The 8,875-nt window shown below is 39.9% G+C and overlaps 1 long non-coding RNA gene across 1 annotated transcript; it reads left to right on the forward strand.

The window, feature by feature from the left end:
* The first annotated feature begins 6,526 nt into the window (after positions 1 to 6,526).
* LOC147901086 (uncharacterized) lies at positions 6,527 to 8,299 on the forward strand. Its single transcript, XR_015541197.1, has 3 exons — positions 6,527 to 6,716; positions 6,811 to 7,945; positions 8,079 to 8,299. It is a non-coding gene; the product is annotated as an uncharacterized LOC147901086 (long non-coding RNA).
* Positions 8,300 to 8,875: the final 576 nt, after the last annotated feature.

Genomic DNA, 8,875 nt, shown 5'->3' on the forward strand with positions numbered 1-8,875 from the left:
AAACTCAAAATATTTAAAAAATTACTAATTAAATAATTAAATATAAAAAATTAAAAATTAATTAAAATTTCAAAAGTTAAAATATATTTTTATATTTCTATATATTATTTTTTTATCTAATATTTTTTTACATAAATAATTTAATTCAAAATATTTTATAAACATAGATAAAAGATTTTAATTTAATTTTTCTAAAATTTTATTTAATTTTTAAAATTTTTTATTTTATTTGTTTAAACTTATTTATTTATTTATCTATATATTTAAAATTTAATTTAATTTTTTTAAAATTTTAAAATTTATTTATTTATTTAATTTTTACTTTTTTATTTTTATTTTAATTTAAACAAAACTTAAAAAATAAAATAAAATAAAATAAATCATATAGGCATATCTTTGTTTTGAACCCTTCTCTTGCTAGCCAACTGTGGTGTTTTGCTTCTGAGAGATTCACAGTCAGTATTGGGGTTGCTCCAGGGCTTTGGATTGCCTACAAATGATGTCAATACACAATTATATCTCAAGTGTCACTTTTATTACAAAAATTAAACATCCTATTCTACTTGCGTCCCTTACCGCTCCTTCAAAAATTTCCCAATGTTGAATTCTTAGTCCCTACCAACTGAGCCAACTCTCCATGTAACGTAGCTCAGCTGGTAGAACAGTTCCTTGCCTCCAAAATGCACATATCTCTTCAAATAGTTACTCTGCCTCCTCCTTTGTTTGCCATCGCTCACATAACTCCTTGTGCTCCACACGATGTCAAGTCGCTACGTATGCCTAGTGTCGATGCAAACTTTTCTTCCAGTGGAAGAGGCATGACTGCTCCCTTCCTTCTATCTCACGACCCCCATTGAATACATGTTGTACTTCCAACCACCTTGCTTGTGCTTCATCAGCCATAAATCCATAAAAATTGCTTTCAGATAGCCGGCGGACCGTACCATTACATGGTTAAGGTTCTCCTAGAAGAGTATTTGTGCATCTGTGTCCTCTTCTTTCATTTCACATGTGGCTATATAGAGCACCTCTCGCAAGCTACGATACAAAGAATAGAATACAAGATCAGCATGCAACATGTAGCAAACAAATAGTATGGGAAAACTGTACGAAATTATGGAATATTATACCTTGGATCATAGACATGGCAAGCAAAAGTGCTCCAACCAACCACTCTCCGTTTGTGATCAAACATCACCTAGCTTGTCTTCGATCAATAGAACCATCGTGATTCATGTGATTAACTATGTCAACCCGTGAAGATGGACCCTTGGTGGACATTTTGAACACAAAACATCTTTCCTCCTCAAACCCTGTCCCGGAAATCGGCCATAGTGAAAGAAGTCGTACATGCATTTTTGTTTCAGCTCCAAGATACTCTCTAGCCCTCCATTTCTAGGTAAAGTTGTCTTTTTTGCCTTCCCAACAATGTCTTTCAGCCTGGTTAAAATAAAGGCAAAAAATGCATTTATGATCAAAAACTTTCAAACATTAAGAAAGAAAACGAGAAAGGATTTTGAGATACTTGCGCGTTCTTGCTAGAGGCTCCAATTCTTCTAGAATGTTGTACAACTCAACATTGCCAAAATGAGACTCCAGAGGCCTTTTTGAATTCATTACCATTTCCTCTATTAGTCTTCGTGTCACATCCATTTGTATTTTCCTTATTCTAGCAGTGCAATTTGATTGCACGGCTTCTTGCACCAACGATGTTATCTTCATCAAGTTCTTCCTTGATGTTCCAACTTGTACTTTGTATGCATGCATACCTCCATGTATCATCAACCAAGTGAATGTTGCATCGTGGGGCATCACATAGTGAGCTGTACTTTGGCACACACTAATACACATAGGTACTTTCTTGCAAAAATGGCACGTCAGCGACCCTCCATCCTTGACAAAGGGCACCATGTTGACATCACTATAGTTTCTCAATAGACCCTTGAAAAGTGCATCATCATTCATTCCATTGTTTAGTAATTTTGAACACAATGGATTTTCACATTGAAAGGCACCTGCACATGTAGATTTGTGAACCATGCCTTCAAATGTAATATTGCAAGTTATAGGCTTTGTCCACAACAAATGGCCATCATATTTGAGCTCCATACCCTCCATTGGTCGATCTGCTCTTTGGGGGAGCAGCTCAAAGACATAGTCTCCATTATACTTTCTTGGGAGCTCATCCACCTGTACAATGCGCCAGCTCCTTCTCACTAATGTCGCTAAACTGGTTGATGCATAATGAGAAAGTATGTAATCTACAACACTGGTCCCCTTTGATCTTGCACTTTTACTTGGGGAGTGTTCATCCTCTTTAGTGAGCAATATCTCATCACAAGCAGTTTCAAAAGGAGCCTGACTAGATGAGGCAACCTTGTCTACACTTGTTTTCCATGCAGGCCTAGAGGAAGATACACTTCCAATAGATGTGCAGGCTTTATTCCCAGGTGATTCTATAATATTTATTGGTGTGAGAGAACTGGACCCCGACATTGTGGATTTCCACTCTACCTCATCATTGTCCTGAACACTCACAAAACATTTATTATTCTATATTTATCATCCTCAGCATATATCGTGTGTGGACCACTTTTAGCCATTGCCAGCGGTGAGGATATCCTCTCTTTGGTGGACACTATATACTTGTCAGACAAGCTTGAATCCACGATGAAATGTATACCTCCTTCCATGTTGGTGTGCTCCACCATAGGGACCAGAGTTTGGCCACAAATAGTATCAACAATCATAGCATTGACTCTATCAAATATGAGGCATGTAGGAAGCTTATTAACCAAGAAACTTTTGTTTACAACACAGTTTCCTTCCTTCAATGGAATTTCTACATCTTGCAGCAGGTATTGAGAATCAAATGCAATGGCTGCTATGGCCATTGTATAAGTTTTCTACACAAAAGTATGCAAAGGGCGTAGTCAAGAGTTGCCAAGGTGAGGGTGGGCAGGGACAAGAAGAGAAGAGTATTGTGAGAGGAGGTATAAGTGAGGGCGTGGGAGGGGAGGCAAGGAACTGTGTTCGAAATGGAGCAAAAGAGAAAGGTAGGGACCAAAAGAGAAGGGCCAAGTACCAAGGGAGAGGGGGGCTAGTGCAGCGAGGAATGTGCAAAAGAATGTTGGAAAAGTGGCTCCTGTGTTGGGAAGGGAGCAAAAGAGAAAGGTGGGGACCAAAAGAGAAGGTCCAAGTACCTAGGGAGAGGGGGGACAGTGCACTGAGGAATGTGCAAAAGAATGTTGGAAAAGTGGTTGTGTTGGGAAGGGAGCAAAAGAGAAAATAGGGACCAAAAGAGAAGGGCCAAGTACTAAGGGAGAGGGGGAGCAGTGCAACGAGGACTATTGGAAAAGTGGCTGTTGGAGGACACTTTATAAAAAATTCCTATACGTACTCCCTCACAATTCCTTTTTAACAATTCCTTTTTAACAAACTTATCCCAACTCTCTCAAACTTATCCCTAAACTCTCACACCTTTCTAAACTTATCCCTAAACTCTCACTTATCCAAACTTATCCCTAAACTCTCTAAGTTTTCCAAACTTATCCTCCTCACTCCTCCAATCCCTCCTCCCTCCTCACTCCTCAAATCCCTTCCTTTTCTTCCTCCCCATGCTCGGCTCCCCACTAGGTGCCCATCGTGCCTTCAACCCAAAGATAACCACTCACGCTTTGCCTTCACAGCGAGCTTCCTTCCCTTGTCTCTAAATATTTGCTCATCGATTTCCCATCGATTTCCTCCCATCTCGTCCCTCTTCTCTCCACAGTTCAGTGCGTCTCCCCCCTGCTTTTGAGCGATAGCGGGACTTTGATTTGGAGAGGGAGAGAGCACCAATATATGATTTTGAGCGACTTGTCGAAGCACTGCCCTGTCTCCTGGCAGAGCCAAAAGGCCTTGTGGTGGCTTGACTCTCCATTTGCGCTGGGCGCAAATCAGGATTGGGAGAGCCGCATGGTCCCTTCTCCCTTGCGGAGGCTCGACAAGGCCTTTGCGCTGGGCGCAAACCAGTGTTGGAAGAACCAAATGCCATATATGGACAGTTTGGCTAGGGGAAGACGGGTTTGTGCTGGGCGCAAACCATATGGGGAGGGCCAAAAATCCCAACCCGCTGGCGGCTTGGCCATTTGCGTCGAGCGCAAACAGCTCAACTCGGAGCCAAACGAAGCCCAGACTTGGGACAGGCTAGCCATCAACTTGCGAACATATGCATCTCTGGCCTTTTGAATAAGCTTCGCGGGAGAAAGGGCAGCAATACGGAATTTGGAAATCAGTCTGAATTTCCATGCTTTCTTCTGTTCAACCAAATTTCTCCCGTGCAATTTGACGATCTTCACTTTCTTCCCGAAAGAAAATCCACTCTTCAACTGCCCATATCTCCTCCTTGCTGTAAGGTTCCGCAAGTTGAAGCGAAATCGGCTGAAATTAAACGACGTTGCTCCAAATGCAGGCGGCATTAGAAGGCACGGCATCAACAAGGAAACCAAAATCGCCTTTGAGAAACTGGCCGCCATATGTCTTCTTTGTAGCAAACCTGACCATTATCATATGCACGATTCCACAAAAATCAATCCACTCTCTTCTTGGCTTCTTGCATCTTTGGGCATTCTTTTCAATACCTGGATCTTAGCATAGTCTTGCATATACGATTCAATGCTGCAGGATGGCTTGCATCTATAATCTCATGAAATTTACTGGAATCATGCATGCTTGAGTGTTCCTCTTACAACCTGCATCATGCATATATGTTTGAAATCAAGACATACCCTTCAGGATGGTTTGCATCTAATCTCATGAAATTTCATGGTCTCTTTTGCATGCTTTATAGTTCCTCATATAACCTGCATCTTATACTCTTTGCATATATATTTGACATAAAGACATACGCTGCAGGATGGTTCGTAGTGGTTTTGAAGTGCTGCCTCCTAGTATAGTCAGTTCTTCAGTAGTACTTGAAATGTCCACTGAAGGTCTTCCCGTATCTGTGCCATTGATTCAAGACTACTGATTAGGAAAAGATATATTGTCTGTAACGATTCTTTGTATATTGATATGTAATACAAAATAGATTCCCACTCAATATATTTAAGTTGAAATGTTGATAGGACATGGCACAAACTTTTGATGGGAGAATTTATCTCAATATCAGCACTCTGTGCACAATGGATAAAAAGTTTCCAAGGTGAAGTTTGAGTTCTTGCGAATATGGCAAGAACATACAATGAAGCCTATTTACACAACAATTGAGTGGACCACACCACTTGGCATTGATCACTATCCCCTATAGCAAAAGAGAAAGACAGGTGCTTGATACAGTCATTTTGAATATGGTTATAGTTTGGTTATCCACAGTATATTGCATTGTTTGGTTATCCACAATAGTATATTGCATTGATCATATGGTCTATAGTTTTGACCTTTACAGTGAATATTTTCCATCTTTTTGAGATGAATTCATATTTTGCAAACAAAGAGACACTCTTGCACTATTTTGCAGTGGAGGACAAAAGATTGGTTGAGGGTATGTTGTTGAAGGAGAAGAGTGGGCCCTTAAAGGCATGGTACAACTTGCCCATGTCCATACTTGGACAGTTTGTTTTTAGGGTGAGTGCCTTAAAGATGTTCGTTGATTACTTGGTAATGATTTCTAGATTATGTTATGTCAAAAAAGTTGTGGTTCCTATTTTCATAGGATGAGTACCAAAAGAAGTACCAGGAAGAGATGGACAAAACAGACACTTCGACCCTATCACTAGAGGAGTGTGAGAAGGTACAAGGCAAGGCATTGGAGAAGGTAGAGGAGAAGGTGAGGAGTAGAGGATATTGTTTGTAGCCGATCGCCAATCCACCGAATGGGGAGGGATTTTTTAGCATCTTGTTCTTCATAAACTCGGAGCAAAAAGGAAAGATCGTAACGGAGGACAAGCTTACCATGCTTGGTGCATCGAAACTATCTGTAGAGAGGTTTCTCTTCCATCTCTTTTTTGTATTTCTTTGTGTTGTATGCTTCAGCTTGTTGAAAGATGGGTTTAATTAATGGGTTTCTAATGGTAGGAAAAAAGAGGACTTGTGAGGTTTTGCAAGAGATACAAACATGTAGATGGAGCTAGGCATGCCATGCAACAGTAAGGAGTGGAGGAGGTACATTGCAAGGGAGACATATTGGTCTCAAATGATTGAGAAGGCATGCGAGATGATAGGACAGATGAATGTGCCATTTGATGGTTTAGGCATTCAGTTCCTTGGCGATGCAGTGTAATTTTAGTAGGTGAGAAATTTTAGTTTTGGGAAATCGTTTGTACAATCAAATATTTGAAATCATGCTGGAACATTCTCTCATAAAATGCCTATCAATAACATACCAGGCGATATGAAGAGCTCACTAGTTGCAGAGAAAGAGCCATCGCAAATGGCCATGTTTGTACGGCGTCTAGTGAACAGGTAATGAATGTTGGATGCTCTAGTCCATACGGAAAGTCACATAATATTATATGATGATGGATTAATAGTTATGTGAATGGGAGAGCATGCTTCAAATGAGATGCCAGTGGAGTGCCATGATTGGTTGATAATGAAAGGGTCACTATGCATGTTTTTTGACACATGGTCGGAGCACCCTAGTGGGTTGTTAGAGTGGGAGATGCAAAGATGTCCCTGGTAGTTGGATTATCCTCTCAACAAGGTCCTTGAATCAAAGAAGAAGCTACGCAAAGGTAAATATGTGTTCCTCTTGGTTCATTGCTTGTCAGAACCATTCATATTTTAAGGAATGCATTGGAATTAACATCATTTTTATGCATGGTTTAGAATTTGTCACGTGGAGGCAAGCGCCAAGCAAGAGGACAAGGGACATTGGCTCCATTACCAAGGAGCTACGTACAAAGAGAAGGAATGATGTGAGAGCGTCATAGGTAGGTAGGGTGTTGCAATTTGGTACTAATGTTGAAGGAAGGAGTAGTCACGAAGATGAGGGGGACAACGAATCTGATGACATGGAATTAGAGAGGAGAGATGGTAAGGGAACAAAGGTGCCTCCAATATTATGTCCGTAGATGGCATTGCAAGTACTTGCTTGACATTGTGTTTTCTACTAGTTGCAGAGGAGGCTGTATATCATAGGGTAGTGAGAGTTGACTGGCTAGATGTGCACTTGTCAGTAGTGGATGGAAAGCGGCACCAATATCTATTCAATAGTTTGCAAGTGTATTTTAATTAAAATGGTATGAATATGATTATTGATATGGATTATTGATGTGAATGCCATTTTTCTTCAGATCTCATGTGGAAGTAAGGAATTTTCTTAAGCAGCTAATCCCTCCGTCCATCACAATAGAAGAGAAAGAAACAAAGGCAGCTGCAAGCATAATGTGGGCAAACTTTTCTACATCATCTCTAGTTGAGCGCATCTTCGGAAAGGAGATTCCGGAATGGAACTATTTAAATATGGGTCTTGTGGAGGCTATTCTAGCATTTGCAAACCATATAGTCAAAGATGGGGGGTGGCTCATTAGTACTTGCTTGCTAGAACATATGTGTTTTGTTCAGTTGGGGGCAATGGATAATGGATTTGAGCTAGTTTGCACGTTGATGGTATACCTTGATTGCGGCTACATGCGAGAGAATCCCAAGGAGATGATATGTGAAATCTCATTTAAATGGTAGTACAATTTCAGATATGTTTATGTACAAGTTTGAAGAAGTTTGACTTGTTTATGTTTTAATGGTTACAGATGACCTGGCTAGTCTTGGGTATGTGGCAGCGCCATTGATGCAAGATCCCCATGTACTGCAATAAAGCCTTAGTAGAGAAGAGCCTTGGCAATGACATATGCATTAGCTAGTCAAATTGGATAAGGGAGATAAAAATCCACACCTTCAAAGGCACCCAAGAGGGATGCAAGTTCGTGCGAGGTGGTGCAAATAGACATCTTGGATTGAGAAGGTGATTTTAATTTGCAGGTGCTTTTTTTAGTCTTTGTGCATGGTTGGTTTGTTAACAGTTGAGAATCTTGTTTTCAAGTTTCTCTTGCACACATTCACGCAGGAGGGGGATGTGGTTGTGGATGCATTTGCAGGCACGGGTAACATGGCACGTGCATGTGTAGAGCTAGGCAGATATTGTGTCTCTCTTGAGAAAGGTGATGACATGGTGACTCCTTACTTGAGGTCCTTAGAGCACAGGCATCCAGATGCCAAGAAAGGGGAATGAGTTTTTCCTTGTTCTTGATGACAATGTACATTTTGTGCTCCAGGGCTTTGAACAGATGTTTATGTATTTGAACTTATATTTGTTTAAATTTTGTAGACCATTGCTTTGAATAGATGTTTCATTTTATCTCTATGGTTTGTGTTTTTCACTGTTTGTTACATTTATTAGGAAAAAGAGAGTAGATAGCAATTTTTGAACATAAATATCAGATGATGCATGAGGAATAGAGTAATGAAGTGAACTAGGAAGTTGTAGACCATTAAATGAGCTCTGACATTGTTTTTGGAATCATGTCAATCGGAGGCCTAGAGAGAGAGAGATATGTTTCATTTTCTCTCTATGGTTTGTGTTTTTCATTGTTTGTTACATCCATTAGGAAAAAGAGAGTAGATAGCAATTTTTGAACATAGATATTAGATGATGCGTGAGGAATGGAGTAATGAAGTGAACTAGGAAGTCGTAGACCATTGAATAAGCTCTGACTTTGTTTTTGGAATCATGTCAATCGGAGGCCTAGAGAGAGATGCATTTCATTTTATCTCTATGGTTTGTGTTTTTCACTGTTTGTCACATCCATTAGGAAAAAGAGAGTAGATAGCAATTTTTGAAATAGATATCAGATAATGCGTGAGGAATAGAGTAATGAAGTGAACTAGGAAGTTG

This window comes from Dipteris shenzhenensis, chromosome 6, assembly GCF_047967505.1.
Source record: "Dipteris shenzhenensis isolate YYH24624 ecotype China chromosome 6, Dip_SZ_1.0, whole genome shotgun sequence".
NCBI classification, from domain to species: Eukaryota; Viridiplantae; Streptophyta; class Polypodiopsida; order Gleicheniales; family Dipteridaceae; genus Dipteris; species Dipteris shenzhenensis.